The following is a 16281-nucleotide window of genomic DNA, read 5'->3' on the forward strand; positions in this document are numbered from 1 at the left end:
TTTTTTGCCTTAGCTCATCAACTTGTGCTAGTTGTTCCTCCTATTGTGGCTATTTTTCCAACTATTTAGCTTGTTGTATCTTTTTTTTCTCTTACTTTTTGAGGATGGATTAGCAAATATTTCATCCAATAGGTTGGTTGATTTGATATGTTGCCGACATGGCAATTCTTTGCCTCTTCGTGCAAGGAGGCAACTTTATGTGTGCACCCACCTCAACCAACTACTGGGCATGATGTTGTCAAGGTTCTTCCAAATTGTGTTCCTAGTCAAAGAAGAGGCTCTTTGAAAGTTCATCTACCTCCAGTTTACTTTTCACTCTGTCATGGACAGATGCCTTCTCTGTTATAGTTTTTTGGTCAAAAGATCTCTCCTACTAAGAATCCCATGGGATATAAAGGCTATATGGAACTTCATTGCACGAATCCCATGTTAATATAAATACAAATCAATTTTTTGCACAAAAATAAAAATCATCAAACTAGATCCTTTTGGGCAGGAAGCAAAAAGAATTATTGGCTTTTGGATCCTTGGCCTTGCTAGTGACATACCTTTGGCCTTGTAGCCATGCTCTATTTATAATAACCTCCTCACATTTGGTGTCCATTGTCTCCTATGACTTGTCATCATTCATGACTAGTTTGAATGTCAAGGCCACTTGTGCCTCATTGATGGTGATCCACTTGTCTTTGGCTAGAATGTGTTGGTTCTTGTGCATAGATGTTGATCACTTCAATTGCCACTATGTGATTGAATGCTAGGCTCAATGCAAGCTCTTCATAAGATAAAGCCAGTTGAGTCCCATCAATGGTCAGCTTCATTATGACATTGACTAGATGTCAATTCATTTTAACTTGTTGACATGTGCCTTATTCATTGTTGGTCCTTTTTTGTTCACATACCCCTTTCATTTAGAATGGATGTTTTCCATTCATCCTTCTTGGGGTGTAGGTTACAAGTGAGAGTAGTGAGGCAGTAAGCTTGGGCATGGTGGATGCAAGAGAGCTTGAGTGAGTAAATATGCTTAAATGTGAAAAAGAAGGCCTATGATTAGGAAAATCCCCTTCAAAACTATTTCCATTCTGTGGCTCATGGAGGCTATGCAATGGAGCGTTGTATGGTAGCCAAGTGTGCCGTCTTTAAATACTATTTTATTGATTCAAAAATCATGCCATACCTTTATCTTCTCTATATTATGCTTTGCGAGCAAGCTACCCTTAGCTACAATTTGTCAATCTTGGATAATTCATCCAATATTTTCTATAGGGTTTCTTCTTGGCCATTTGTCTGTTGGATGGCAACCCTTAGACGAGGTAGAAGAAATTCCATTAGTACCACTACTTCAAGGCAGATTGCCAAATAGAAGGCAACGTGCATCATCATGACATCATGACCTTGGATGGCGACCCTTAGACTAGGTAGAAGAAATTCCATTAGTGCCAATGCTTCAAGGCAAATTGCCAAATAGAAGGCAGTGTGCATCATCATGATCTTGGATGGCGACCCTTAGACTAGGTAGAAGAAATTCCATCAGTGCCACTACTTTAAGGGAGATTGCCAAATAGAAGGCAGTGTGCATCATTGTGACCTTGAAGCTCATTCGATGGCCTCAAAGTGCCATGTGGAGTTTGTGGCCCAATCAACTTGGTTTTAGTTATAGTTTTGTAAAGAATCATTTCGAGCACCTTATTTGTGGCTTCAACTTGATCATTTTCGCATGGTAGTAGGTTTTTGTTTTCTTGTTATGGATCAAAAATTCATTGAATTTGATTCAATGAATTAATCAAGTGATCCCATGGTCTGAATGATTGGTAGCCGGAATCTTCAGAGCTCGTTGAAGCAGGTCATTTTGCTGAGGCTGAAGCCCGTCGGCTAGCTTGGTGATCTTGTAGGTCGTCACTATTCGCTGGTCTTCACGTTGTCTTGTGGGAGCCTGTCATTGCTATTGCTTGCCTCGTTTGCAGCAAGTGGCTGGCCATTGTACGCTTGTTGTAGGTGGCTACAGAAGTCGTTGGAGCATGCGCAGGGAGTTGCAGGAGCCGATGCTTTGGCTTGTTTGTTGTGAGTTGGCCGCTACTGGCTATGCGTCGCTTATCGCCTGGAGGTTGCAGTGCAGAGCCGCTATAGGCTGTGGCATTGGAGACCGCTCTTTCATGGAGGAAGCCGAGCATGCGGGCTGATGGAGCCGAGGTCGTTTGGAGCCTTGCAGAGTTTGTGGAGGCTAGGAGTCCGTTGAGAGGCAGCGTAGGAGCTTGTTGTCTGCGGTCGTTGTAGTAGGAGCCGCTGCTCGGTGTGTTAGTTGCTAAGGCATTGAAGGAGCCTTCAATGCAAGAGCTTTGATGGATCGGTGGAATGTACAGAACCAAATGAACGCAGGACGATAGGAAATCGGCAGCCGTTCCGGCCGAAGAATCATCGACGAGATCTAAATCTACAGATGATATTCTAATAAAAAAACTTGTTGTGCTTCTGCTATGTTGTCCTACAAGGCTTTTGTTTCATCCCATTTGGTATATAATTGGTCACCACCACTATGTACTTGTTGTCCCCTAGATGTGTTGGGATTTTGAATGGGATAATGAAATATACCTCCATTTTTTAAAAGGCTCCAAGGATATCAAGTGTGACTATTCATGGTTTCCTCATCTTCTGCAAATGATTCTTCACTATATATAGCTGGACCTCTTCATCAGCTCACAAGGTTGGATACAAAGTTCAAGTGGAACAAAGAACAAGCTGAAGCATTCCAACTCTTGTGAGAGATGTCCATAAAATCATCATCCTTAAGAAACCATAATGGAACCTTATCTTTCATCTGCATCTATAAACATCACCAAGATGGAAATTTGGGTCCATTTTTGGGCCCATCAAATGGGAACTTAGATTTACTAATCTACTACATGAGTTGAATGTTCTTAACAATGGAGATAAACTATTCAACAACCAAAAGGGAAGATCTTGGAATGGTGTATAGTGTTTAAATTTTTTGGAACTATGTTTTTGGCACTATCTTTTGGGCAACCTATTTGTTTTCTATTTGGGCCACCAAGCGTTTCTCTACCAGATTATCAAACCAATAATGAAGTGATGATTGTAGAAATTCAACTTCAAAATAATCTACAAATTTGGTTCATCTCATTGTTGCATGACTACTTGTGTTGCATCAAAGACAAGAAACCCAACGAAGGGATAGATGATGGACTTTTTGCTACTAGACTATTCATAATATTGGGATAGTATTGATGTACAATGATAAGCATAAAGAAAGCATAGAACATCTCTCTATTGGAAAAAATTCCCAAAGATGCAATCACATATGAAGGAGGCAAAGGATTTCACTCAAAGCTTAGAAGTACACATTGATAGGTAGCCACTTATATCAAAAGGGACAGACATGGACCTTTAAGGTGTCTTTCCACATAAAAGACACATTGTCCGAATGGATGCTCAAAACAAAACAAGATCATGGACAAAACACATCAGGGTGTGGCTGGTGGTCATTATCCACCAAAGTCATAGTCGAAAAAATCCTAAGTGCAAGGTTCTCGCGGCATACCATCTACACAAATGTTGTAAAACACTACAAGAATTATGCATGCAAACATGTAGGGAGGTCTACCTTCCAATATCAAATTCCTCTATGGTTATGGGAAATATTCTATAAGTGGGATTGGATTTTATCGGTCCCTTCATTCCTTTCATCAGTTTGGTAATTGTGTTCACCATGAAGGAATTCTTGATTCATCACAAGAAATCAACATACTACCCACAAGTGGATCGGCCTTAAACCAAAGTAATAAACAAAGGGCTCAAGATGATTTTTCACAAAATGATGAATGAACATCCAAATTATTGGGACCACAAGCTCAAACTGCCCTATGGGTCTATTGAACAACACTTCTAGTCAAACAATGAAGCACACTACCTTCTAGCTAATGTTTAGTCTAAAAGTAGTGCTACTAGTGGAATTCCTTGTGCCAACTTTAAATGTGGCCACATAGATTATCCAAGATAGATGAATCGTGACTAAGGGTAACCTAGATGCAAAGCATAATTCAGTAGTAGTGGAGAAGGTTAGGCATGATTGTCACATAAAAAAGAGAGCATTCAAAGATGGGATGGATTGTAATATAGTGCCCCACTTATAGGAGCAATGAAGATGTATCTTCATCAAGTGTTTGTTAGACCATATTGAATCAAGAAGTACTTTGACAATGGTACTATCGCCTTAGAAGAGCTACAAGGAAACAAATTGCCAAAATGAATCAACAGGATGAAGGTCAAATTGTTTTGTCCTAGATGAATTCATTAGAATAGAATTTTCAAGGTACCCACAAAGAGTCCCCTAATGGGCACTAATACCACCAAATTGGTCCATATATTTCTAGAAGCATGCATTATAATGGTCACAATTCCAAATCAGTTCACAAAATTCTAGGAGTATGCATCATTAAATGGTTGTGATTCCATGACAAGGGGGAATATAATGATAGAATGGATGGGCATGAAGATGATGGTGAGCTAACAAAAAACATGAAAACATGGGGAGAAACCCTAAATGCCCTAGTATATAGGCCTTTCAAAAAATTTGGGCCAAGTTTTCTCTTATCACAAGACATGGTCTCACCTCCACAAATCTCATCACCTAAATTCCAAAGCCCCCAAGTACCAAATCAAATGGCCTCCAACCCAATGAAGCAAAAAGGCATAAAAGAGGATGAATGGCCACCATTTCCAAAGAAAGTGAATGTCGACAAGCCAAAGGCTTGGAGGTCATTGTTGATGATCTTTTTATCACCCCTTAGTTTGATTGATAACCTCAATCTGAGTGCTCGACTAAATAGGAAGATGCCATCTCTTGCAATCTTGACATTGCTCTGCTAGGCTTCCTAAATCACTTGAGATGCAAAAATAGAAGTCAATTAAAAAACACTAACAATTAGGGTTTGTGATGTGTGGCCAAAGTTGTATGAAGATGGGTGATTAAGCACTCAATTGAAATACAAGTACGGCTTAGGAAGACAAGAAGTCACAACTCAACAAGTCAACCATACCTGTATCAATTGATAAGACTTGTCAAATTACAAATGGTCATAGCCATAGAGCCAATGCCTATACACAGCAAAACAAGACTAGAACTAGCATAAGAGGTGCTGTAGGGGTGCTCTCTCACTATAAAGAAGGGATTTTAAATTTCCAATAGGATAGAAATTATATATGGGTGTCTATAAAATGCAGGATAAGAAATGTTTCTCTCTTTATAGCACTAATTTATGTTCCTAGTAGTGTAAGGCAAGAAGGTTAACTTGGGAATCCCTTAATGATTTAGGCAATAACTGTGTGATGCTAGGGGATTTCAACATGGTTGAATTTGCAGGGGATAGATGGTTGAAGAAAGGATCTATGTTGAGGTTTTGAATATCAGATATGGGAGGATCTTAAAGAAAATCTACAATTAGTAGAAACATGGGGAACTGGTATTTCCACTTGGTGCAATAGGCAAATTGGGAACTTAGAAGAGAAGCCAAGCTTGATAGAATTCATTTATCTCAAACCGATCCTTGGAGATTAAGGTCAAAGTTTTTTCTTTGTTGGTGCCTTCAAACCACAAACCTATCAGTTTGATAGGATTTGGGGCTGGCCAGAAGGGAAGCTCTTGGTTTAAAGCTGACCCTTCTCTCTTCAATCTACAATTTGTGCAGTAAGAAATTATTAGAATGTGGAATTTAGTTTTCTCTTTACCTGGATGTGCTCCCAAGGGTGGCAGGATGTAGTGATAAATACACAAAGAATTCTTAAGAAGGCAAGGAAAAAAGAGCAATTATCAGAGCCAAATGAATGGATAGGTTGAGAGAGGAATTGGAGTATTTGGAAGAAAAAGCAAGAAGGCTAGACACTCAAGTCAGCATCAACTACTCACTAAAAGGAAGGAAATCAGATACTAGGAACAACTTAGATTATAGAATGCCAAGGTATATTTTCGAGAATGCTGGGTTGGCAAAATAGATAGGCCTACAAGGGAGAATTTCAAGCTCATCAGAAAAAAGAGATCATTGGAAGAAATCCCTTTCCTCAAGAAGGATGAATTCTCTTGTGCCCCTTTAGATGGTGTGAACATAATCCTTAAACACTTTTAAGGGATGCTTCATACTATGGATCTTCCTCATATAGCTCACTATAGGTGCCGACAACAAACAAGGAAAAAAATGGTTTCAAACCTAGAAAAATTCCAACTTGACACTGATTTTTCACTGCAGCAACTTAAGGAGGCATTTTTAGCTAGGGCTGATGGTTAAACACTTGGGGAAGATAGTCTGCCCATAGAGTTCTATAAAGTTTTCTGGGACACTGTTGGACCATACTTGATTAAGCTGTGGTGGGAATGTATGGCTGTGGGAAATCTTTAGAGCACTTGAATGTAGGAGTGTTCAAACTCATTCCAAAAGAAGGAGAGAGGAATGAACTAAGAAATTAGAGGCCATTGATAATGCTTAATCGAAGTTATAATTTTTTTTGCCAAAGCTCTGGCTTTGAGACTAAAAGATAAGATGGATAAATGGATACTATGATGGAATGTAATGCTCAGTCCTTCTTCGATTCCCCAAAATCATCATCTTGAGGGAAGGCCTACTTCATGATGTTGATCTTGAGGGAAGGTGTTGAGAGTTCACGCTCAACATCATGTGATCATGTGTGCATAGCACCATCACGTGATCATATGTGCATAGCACTAACCTTATAGAGTGCTATAAAGGAAAGGGTTAGATCCCCTAACCCTAACCCTAAAAGGGTTTGTATATATTCTATTCTTTCAACTAATTCTAGTGTACAGTTAGTCATTTGTGGTGTGCTCTCTAGCTGTGCCCTCTCTCCTCATCTCCACTCTTCTCCTCTCCCCTCTTCATATTTTGTCATGGTATTAGAGCTTCCTTGCCTTCCGTTGAGGCATTGTGATTCTTGAGAGTGTGAGAGAGAGATTGTGAGATTGAGAGTTCTTGAGTGTTCTCTGTGAGAGTCCACTTCCGGTGGTGAGAGATCTTCATCCATTCTTTGAAAGAAAATTTCCATCCATTCAACTCCATTTTGAGAGTTCTTCATTGAGAGAGATTCTCTGAACTATTCATGTGGTTCATTGCTTCTTGTGAGAGAAGAGGTTTCGTTGAGAGTTTTTTGAAAGAGTTTCATTGCAAGGGTGAAGAGCTTTCATCTCAAAGATATCTGCTAGTATTGAGAGCGAGATTGAGTTCGTATTCTACTCTATTCTACCTGAGTGCTCCGCAAGCACAAAGCTAGGCTTAAGACCTCAACCGCCTGCATCTCTATAGCCTACTCTATCTACAGCTAGCCGAGGCAACACTTCTTCTAGTCCTATGGTGACTCTAAAGATATCCTACGATGCCTCTACAACAAGCCTACACTCCAGCAAGTGACTCAGCTCTTGGCAACTCCACTGGCCACAACGACCAACATATAATCGTAGAAGCAGCGGCTGCCTCCATCTAGCGCTCTCCATCAACTTCAGCAGTAGCGACGGGCTGCTCCATCCTTGCAAGCACAGTTAAGGCGGCTCCAACAAATAGCTCATTGCACCAAAGCCTCTCCAAGCCTCTCAACCGAGTAGCGGCTCCTTCTACAGCCAGTCGACCTTCTTCAGTTTTCTCTAACCGAAGCTCCAGCAGCCATCAACGGAAGCTTCACCAACGGCCAAAGCAATCGGAGGTCCCTGCTCCATCGACTACTCCTAAGGCCACCATCTCTAGCGCTTCAGCTACTCCAGACCGCCGACCGGCTATACTCAACGACTCTCCACAGCCTCCAATGCCCAGGAGCTGAGCAACTCCCACGACCTGAGTAGCTTCAAAGCTAACTCCACCACCGATGCATGGCAGCACGCTCCAAAGTCCAAACGGCTAACTACTGAAGCCTCTCCATCAACGGCGACCTCCAAGCTCTCGCAACAACCCTAAGCGGCCGCCTCCATCGATCGGATCTCCAAGAGCGCCCACGCCTCATGAGCCAGCTCCATAACCAACTGCAGAGCGGTCCATAGGCGGAGCTCCCTCGATGGCAGCTCCTCCAATTCGCTTCAACGTAGCACATAGCCAACGGGCTCGACGGCCACCTCCATCGACGGAGAAGACGACAGAATCCTGAAGATTCTGTCAGAATCTTCAAAAGATTCCGTGAAGAGACATAGCGACACGTGGCAGATAGCCTTAGCCACAACTACCACGTCATCAGTCTGCCACGTCGTCTTATCTGCCACATGGCAGATAAGCGCCTCATAAATCTGACACGTGGCAACCTTATCCACAGTGCCACGTCACTCGCACCACGTCAGCTGACACGTCACCATTGCCACATCATCCCACGTCAGCATCGATAGCCACGTCATCAGGCCACATCACCAAGCCACGTTACCAAGCCACATCATCACTGCCACGTCACCTCTGCCACATCAGCAGTGCCACCTCAGCACTGACCTTCTGCAGGCACAGTCTCTTGCCAGGCACACTGTGCACACACTGCATGTGCACACTCTTGCCACCTGAGCACAGAGCTTCACTGGCACACCTCTTGCTAAGCACAGTGCCACATCATCACTGCATGTGACTCACAGTGACACATCATCATTGAGCACCATTTGCACTCCTTTTGCCCCTCCACCTAGATCAAGTCATATCTCTTGATCCAGGAAGAATTTGAGGGTGCTCCAAAAAGGAAAGTCGCTCGTTTTTTCGTGCTCTCCGCGCTCGTCACATCATGCGCACACTTCAGTGCAAGTTACACTCACATTTGAGCCTGGCCGACAAAACCACTTCCTTCACGCACATTTGCCTCTACATCGACGCATCTGACCCAGCACATAAAAAGAACAAAAGAAAAGGAATTATTTGCTGCTCTTTCATCGATCGATGGTTGGTTTAGATCTAGATCAGAGTAGACTAGATCGCCATAGAGGGGACGCTTTGAATTCCCCAAGTTGCCAATCTAAGCCATGCCCGAAATTCCTGACTAGTACCTACTCGGAGTCAGTCCATACGCTCACATCCGATTCACATCATTACATTACCTGAAACCTTACGTTCATCAGTTCAGTGAGTAGACTTCAGAGTTCAGAGGCATTGCAGATTGATTCAGTGGGCAGATATCATTTGATTTCACACACACATGCCACCATTGTAAAGCCTATTTTGCTATCCCACGGCATCGTGCACATCATTTTTTTAGCCTTGTAAAGCCTCTTGGCTATTCCCGGCATCATTGCCACAAGCCTTGTAACACAGATCAGATCTTATATACTGCAGTTCTATCTTCACCGACGGTACAGAGATTTCACTTGGCATCTTCAGTGTATTTGCAGTTGATTCATACAGAGTTTTCCAGGACACTTTTTGAGTACATTGTTTGCACCATGTCGACTAGCAACCTCAATCTGGAGGCATCTGCTAAGTTAGACAACTCCAATTACGGTACATGGAAATACCGAATGGAGACCATTCTTGTGCTTCAAGACAAATGGGAGTATGTCGATGGATCTATACCTAGACCATTAGCCGATCCAGCCACCAGTAGCTCTACTCCATCTGTTGTCATAGCACCAGCAACGGAATCTACAATGGGATCTATATCTACACAAACAGTTTCCGCACCAGTAGCAGATCCTGCCATTGCCCGAGCTCAAGCAGAATGGGATAAGAAAGACAAGTATGCCTATCACCTGATCAAGCAGAATGTGCAAGATGTCATGCTAGGACAGCTCAACATAGTTAAGACATCAAAAGAAGCATGGGATATGTTCGCAGCTCTCTACGAGTCCAAGAACACATCCAGGATTCTCACCCTGAGAAACCAGATCAACCAGAGTTTCCGCAATAGCAGTGAAACCGGTCATGCTTATGTACTCCGCATCAAAGACTACAACAATCAACTTGCAGCAGCAGGAGAGACTATGAATCCCGCAGAAATGGTTCAAGTAATCCTGAATGGACTAGGAGAAGGATATGAGAATCTAGTCCAGAGTATTGCCATCCAACGACAAATTCCAACACTAGAAGAACTTCAGTCAGTTCTACTTGGTGAAGAACTCAAGACTTAGGCCATTCAAGCACGTAAAGGTCATTCTAATGATCAGGCATTCACAGCTTCAGATAGAAGCAGAGGCAAAGGCAGAAACAGAGGTAGATCATATCAGAAAAGTGGTCATCATCAACAAAATCAAAGTCAGAATCAGCATCAGCATCAGCATCATCCTCAGCAACATCAAAATCAGCAAAGAGGAAATCATTCCAACCGAGGAAGATTCCAAGGACGAGGGAATGCATCCACCAATGTGTCAAACATCCAATGCAACTACTGTCACAAGTTTGGACACTATGAAAGAGATTGCTGCAAGAAGCAGCATGACCAAGGCAGTCAATCCAGCAGTAATCGAGGGAATTCCCGAGGAAGAGGAAATCATCGTGGTGGACATTCTAGTCATAGTCATTTTGCAAATGAACATGGAAATATGTTTCTTGCAAGTGAGCAATTGCATCAGACTGATACAATGCACCTAGACATTGATTTCAATCCCAAAGAGGATTTTAGCTATCAAGTCGACCAAGTGGAACAGGATCCTTGGTACATCGATAGCAGTGCATCATCTCATATGACAAATCACCAGGAATGATTCACAAAAATGAAGCCATTAGAAGGTCAAAAGAATGTCATCTACACAGCAGACAATACACCGAATGACGGAACAATTTCACTGGTACAAAAGGATTAGTCAAAGATGTGCTCTATGTTCCGAAGCTCAGCAAGAACCTTTTGTCAGTAGGTCAAATGACGGAACACAACTACAAAGTCATCTTCGACGGTGATGAATGCACTATCAGAGACAAATCCAAAAGAGGTCAGCTAGTAGCAAAAGGTGTCAAGGAAGGACGCTTATACAGGATGCTAGCTACAGTACCAGATAAGCATGCCATGTCAGCTCAAATGCAACAAATGCCACTATCTGCAAAATGGCACAAGAGATATGATCATGTCAACTTCAAGTACTTGTTAGATCTAAGGAATCAGAATATGGCAATTGGGATTTCGAAGCTACAGTTTCTTGGAAAGGTTTGTGAAGCATGCTACTTCGGCAAACAAAAGCGAACCAACTTTGTCAGAAGTACCTCTTGTGCACGAGGTATTCTTGATTTGATTCATATAGATGTATGGGGTTATGCCCAGACCCGCAGCATCAATGGTTCACTTTATTACTTGACCTTCATCGATGACTGCAGCAGATATTGTTGGGTCTACTTTCTGAAAGAGAAATCTGAAGTGTTTGCCAGATTTCAAGAATTCAAAGCCATGGTAAAAAACCAAACAGGCAGAAAGATCAAGGTTATGAGATCAGACAGAGGAGGTGAATACATGTCTTCAGCATTCATGAACTTTTGCAAAAATCACGGCATTTGAAGACAATTCACATGTGCAGATACTCCTCAGCAAAATGCAAGAGCTGAAAGGAAGAATGGGACTTTAGCAGACAGTGCTAGAGCAATGCTTAGTGAAAAGCATCTTCCGAATCAGTATTGGGCAGAAGCAATAGCTACAGCTAACTACTTGCTTAATCGGCTTCCTACCAAACCGATACAAGGTATGACTCCTTATGAAGCATTCACTGGACACAAGCCACGCATTGGGCATCTCCGCATATTTGGTTGCATAGCATATGCCCACATACATGATGATCATCGCAGGAAATTGGATGCAAAGTCATGCAAATGCATCATGGTTGGCTACAGTGAAGAAAGCAAAGCATACAAATTGTATGATCCCATCAACCGCAAAGTCATTATCTCCAGAGATGTAATCTTTGATGAGGAATCAGAATGGAAAACCTCACTTACACAGGAGATAGAAGCATCGACTTCACAATCATCTACAGAATAGGTTGATGAAGAAGAGCAAGAATTGCCAGCAACACCCCAAGCAGTGCCACAGCAGCTCAGAAGGTCTACTAGGGAAAGCAGACCACCAGCCAGATTGACATATGCTCAGAAAGGCAAAGCAATTCAGGTGGAAACCACCAACTATGCTCTTATGACTACCATCATGGCTACGGAAGAGCCAGTGTACTTCGAAGACGCAGTAGACAAGCCCGAATGGCAAACTGCTATGAATGAAGAAATGGATGCTTTGTATAAAAATAACACTTGGGAATTATGCGACCTTCCACCAGGAAAGAAGGCCATAGCCAACAAATGGGTATACAAAGTGAAGTACAATCCATATGGCAGTATTCAGAGATACAAAGCCAGATTAGTTGCAAAAGGATTTGCACAACAATATGGTCAAGATTATGATGAGACTTATGCTCCAGTAGCAAAGATGGATTCCATACGGTTCTTGATATCACTAGCGACACTCAGTAAATGGAATGTGTATCAGCTCGATGTCAAGAATGCATTTCTCAATGGTTATCTAGACGAGGAAGTCTACATGCAACAACCAGCTGGTTATGTTGAACTAGGAAAGGAGAACAAGGTTTGCCATCTCAAGAAAAGTCTCTATGGCTTAAAACAAGCACCCAAAAGTTGGTACAGCAGAATTGACAAGTATTTTGCTGATCTGGGATACATGAAGTCCAATGCAGATCATACTCTCTACTACAAAGTTCAAGGGGAAGATATTACTATTGCACTTTTGTACGTAGATGATCTGATTGTGACAGGAAGCAAGGATAGCTTCATTAGCAAACTAAAACAAGACTTATCTGCAGAGTTCGACATGAAAGATCTTGGACTTATGCACTATTGTCTTGGAATTGAGTTCTGGAGAGATTCAGATAGCACATTCATGAGTCAGCTCAAGTATGTTGACAGTCTCCTGAAGAAGTTTCATATGGCAGATTGCAAGATTGCAGCCACTCCCATGGAACAGAGTTTGAAACTTACTAAAGATTCAGAAAAGCCTACAGTCAATGACAGATACTACAGGCAACTCATTGGATCTCTTATATATCTGACAATCACACGGCCAGATATTTGTTATGCAGTAAGCTCACTAGCACAGTTTATGGCAAATCCAAAACAGTCTCACTGGAATGCAGCCAAAAGAGTCTTGAGATACATCAGAGGTACAAGATAGTTTGGGATAGAATACAAAGGAAGTCATCCACGGTTGCATGGATACTGTGAGAGTGACTATGCTGGAGATCATGAGACCAGGAGATTGACACAGGGATATGCATTTTTCCTTGGTCAAGGAGCTATATCATGGTTGTCAAACAAACAACCAACTGTTTCTTTGTCTTCGACTGAAGCAGAATATAGAGCACTCACTACAGGTGCATGTGAGGCTATATGGCTCAGAAGACTATTGTCAGAAACAGATTACTTTGATGAGTCAAAGCCAACAACAATATACTGTGAGAATCAGTCATTGGCCAAAAATCGAGTATATCACTCCAGGACAAAGCACATTGATGTCAGAGAGCACTTCATCAGAGAAAGAGTGTTACTTGGTGACATCACACTGCAGCATTGTGATAGCAAAGAAAATGTTGCAGACATCTTTACCAAACCACTCGGTAAAGAGCTCTTCGAGAAACACCGACTAGCTCTTGGTTTGATGCAGAGGAAGGACATTCCCATTAAAGGGGTGTGATGGAATGTAATGCTCAGTCCTTCTTTGATTCCCCAGAATCATCTGTTGAGAGTTCACGCTCAACATCATGTGATCATGTGTGCATAGCACCATCACGTGATCATATGTGCATAGCACTAACCTTATAGAGTGCTATAAAGGAAAGGGTTAGATCCCCTAACCCTAATCCTAAAAGGGTTTGTATATATTCTATTTTTTCAACTAATTCTAGTGTACAGTGAGTCATTTGTGGTGTGCTCTCTAGCTGTGCCCTCTCTCCTCATCTCCACTCTTCTCCTCTCCCCTCTTCATATTTTGTCATGGTATCAGAGCTTCCTTGTCTTCCGCTGAGACATTGAGTTTCTTGAGAGTGTGAGAGAGATTGTGAGATTGAGAGTTCTCTTGAGTGATTGTGAGATCCTTCCCTTCACTTTCGTTGAGAGAATTTCCGTCCATTGAAAGAAATTTCCGTCATTGTTCTTGAGAGATTTCTGTCATTTGAGAGAGTTTATTTGAGTGTTTCTTGAGTTGAGAGAAAAAGAGAGTCCTCCAACTGTTCTACAACAAGCTTGTGGAAGAACTCCAGCCAGAGAGATCAAGCTTCCAAGGAGACCTCAACAGCAAGCTTCTACGGTCTTAGTTCTTCTTCAAGGCGCACCTTCAAGCTCCAATGATCTTAGCTTGGCAACTCACGGCCTCCTAAAGCTCATATGATCTTAGCTTGGAAACTGAAAGCCTTTGCAAGGCCTTCCAAGCTATAGTGCTGTGTCAACTGGCGGACCTCCAAGCTCCTACGTCAAGGCTCGATACTCCTTGATAGTTGCGACATACTCCTGAGTCTTCAAACAATCGTGGCTCGCAGTTCCTGAGGCGCAGCCCAAGCAACACCTTCCATGGACTCCCGAGCGGCAACGAAGAATATCTAGCGCATTCGACCTCACAGTGCACCTACAAGCTTCCCTCAGCCTTCATACGGTGCTCACAACGGTTGACAACAAGTGCTACTCCAGCGACGGCTCTACCACTCTCCAAAGCTTCATCGACACAGATAAATAGCGGGTGTCCATTGAACGACCACCTTCAGAGCTCCCTCACTTCAAGAGTCGAACGCCGCTCCAACATAACATCTCCACCTCTCAGAATCGGACGTAGACCGTCATACGGGCCTTCAATCCTCTCACCGTGTTACCGAAGAACATTCCCATCTTTGGCAAGACTGCCACCGGCACGATCTTATCGGTTAGCTCTGCGAACAAGGCGCTGAACCGTAGGAGAACCGGCTACGTAGACCTGCAGCAACAACGAGCCGACTCCAACGAGCTCCAGCCCATGCAACCTCCCGCCAGCGACTACCTTGCATCTTCGACGGCTCCAGCGACAGCTCTGTCTCATCTGTGTAGCCCATCGACAGCTTCTTCGCCATCGTCAATGGCGCCCTGACCGACCTTCACCAACAAAGCAGCGCCCAGCAACACTTCGAATGCCGGGCTTGAGAACTTCAAGAGTGGAGAAAGTCGCGACCACAAGCCTTCGGGGCAACCGACTTTTTTCTTCTCAAATTTTTTCTTCATCGCCGACCATCTCCGCCATCACTTTTTTACAACTCATCTCCAAGGTTCTCAGACCTTAGGAGATGACAGGTGGAAGATAAGATCTAATCAAGATTGGGTTAGTTAACTGTGAATTTGAGAGTGGTTAACTTGACCTAGGTACTGTTAACCCTAGGTCAATACTGGATAAGAGTGGTCACCATTGGACACGTGGCCTTCTTCTTATCTTCAAGGAGTTTACTCAACCACACCACAGGGCTTGGGGGGCCAGCCACGTGTCATCTTATCAGCCACGTCACCGACTGCCATGTCATCAGCCACGTCACCTGTGCCACATCATCAGCCACGTCATCTGTGCCATGTCATCAGCCACATCACCTGTGCCATGTCATCAGTGCTATGTCATCAGACCACGTCATCAGTGCCACCTCAGCAGTCCAGTCAACACTGACCTCTGCAGGCACACACAGTGCTCCACAGACACTTCATGTGACCACTCCTGCCACCTCATCACTACTTCACAGGCACACCTCTTGCTAGGCACAGTGCCACATCATCACTGCATGTGACTCACAGTGACACATCATCATTGAGCACCATTTGCACTCCTTTTGCCCCTCCACCTAGATCAAGTCGTATCCCTTGATCCAGGAAGAATTTGAGGGTGCTCCAAAAAGGAAAGTCGCTCGTTTTTTCGTGCTCTACGTGCTCATTACATCATACGCACATTTCGGCGCAAGTTACACTCACATTTGAGCCTCGCCGACAAAACCACTTCCTTCACGCACATTTGCCTCTACATCGACGCATCTGACCCAGCACATAAAAAGAACAAAAGAAAAGGAATTATTTGCTGCTCTTTCATCGATCGACGGTTGGTTTAGATCTAGATCAGAGTAGACTAGATCGGCATAGAGGGGACGCTTTGAATTCCCCAAGTTGCCAATCTAAGCCATGCTCGAAATTCCCGACTAGTACCTACTCGGAGTCAGTCCATACGCTCACATCCGATTTCACATCATTACATTACCTGAAACCTTACGTTCATCAGTTCAGTGAGCAGACTTCAGAGTACAGAGGCATTGCAGATTGGTTCAATGGGTAGATA

The sequence above is a fragment of the Dipteris shenzhenensis genome, chromosome 18 (genome assembly GCF_047967505.1).
Source record: "Dipteris shenzhenensis isolate YYH24624 ecotype China chromosome 18, Dip_SZ_1.0, whole genome shotgun sequence".
NCBI lineage: Eukaryota > Viridiplantae > Streptophyta > Polypodiopsida > Gleicheniales > Dipteridaceae > Dipteris > Dipteris shenzhenensis.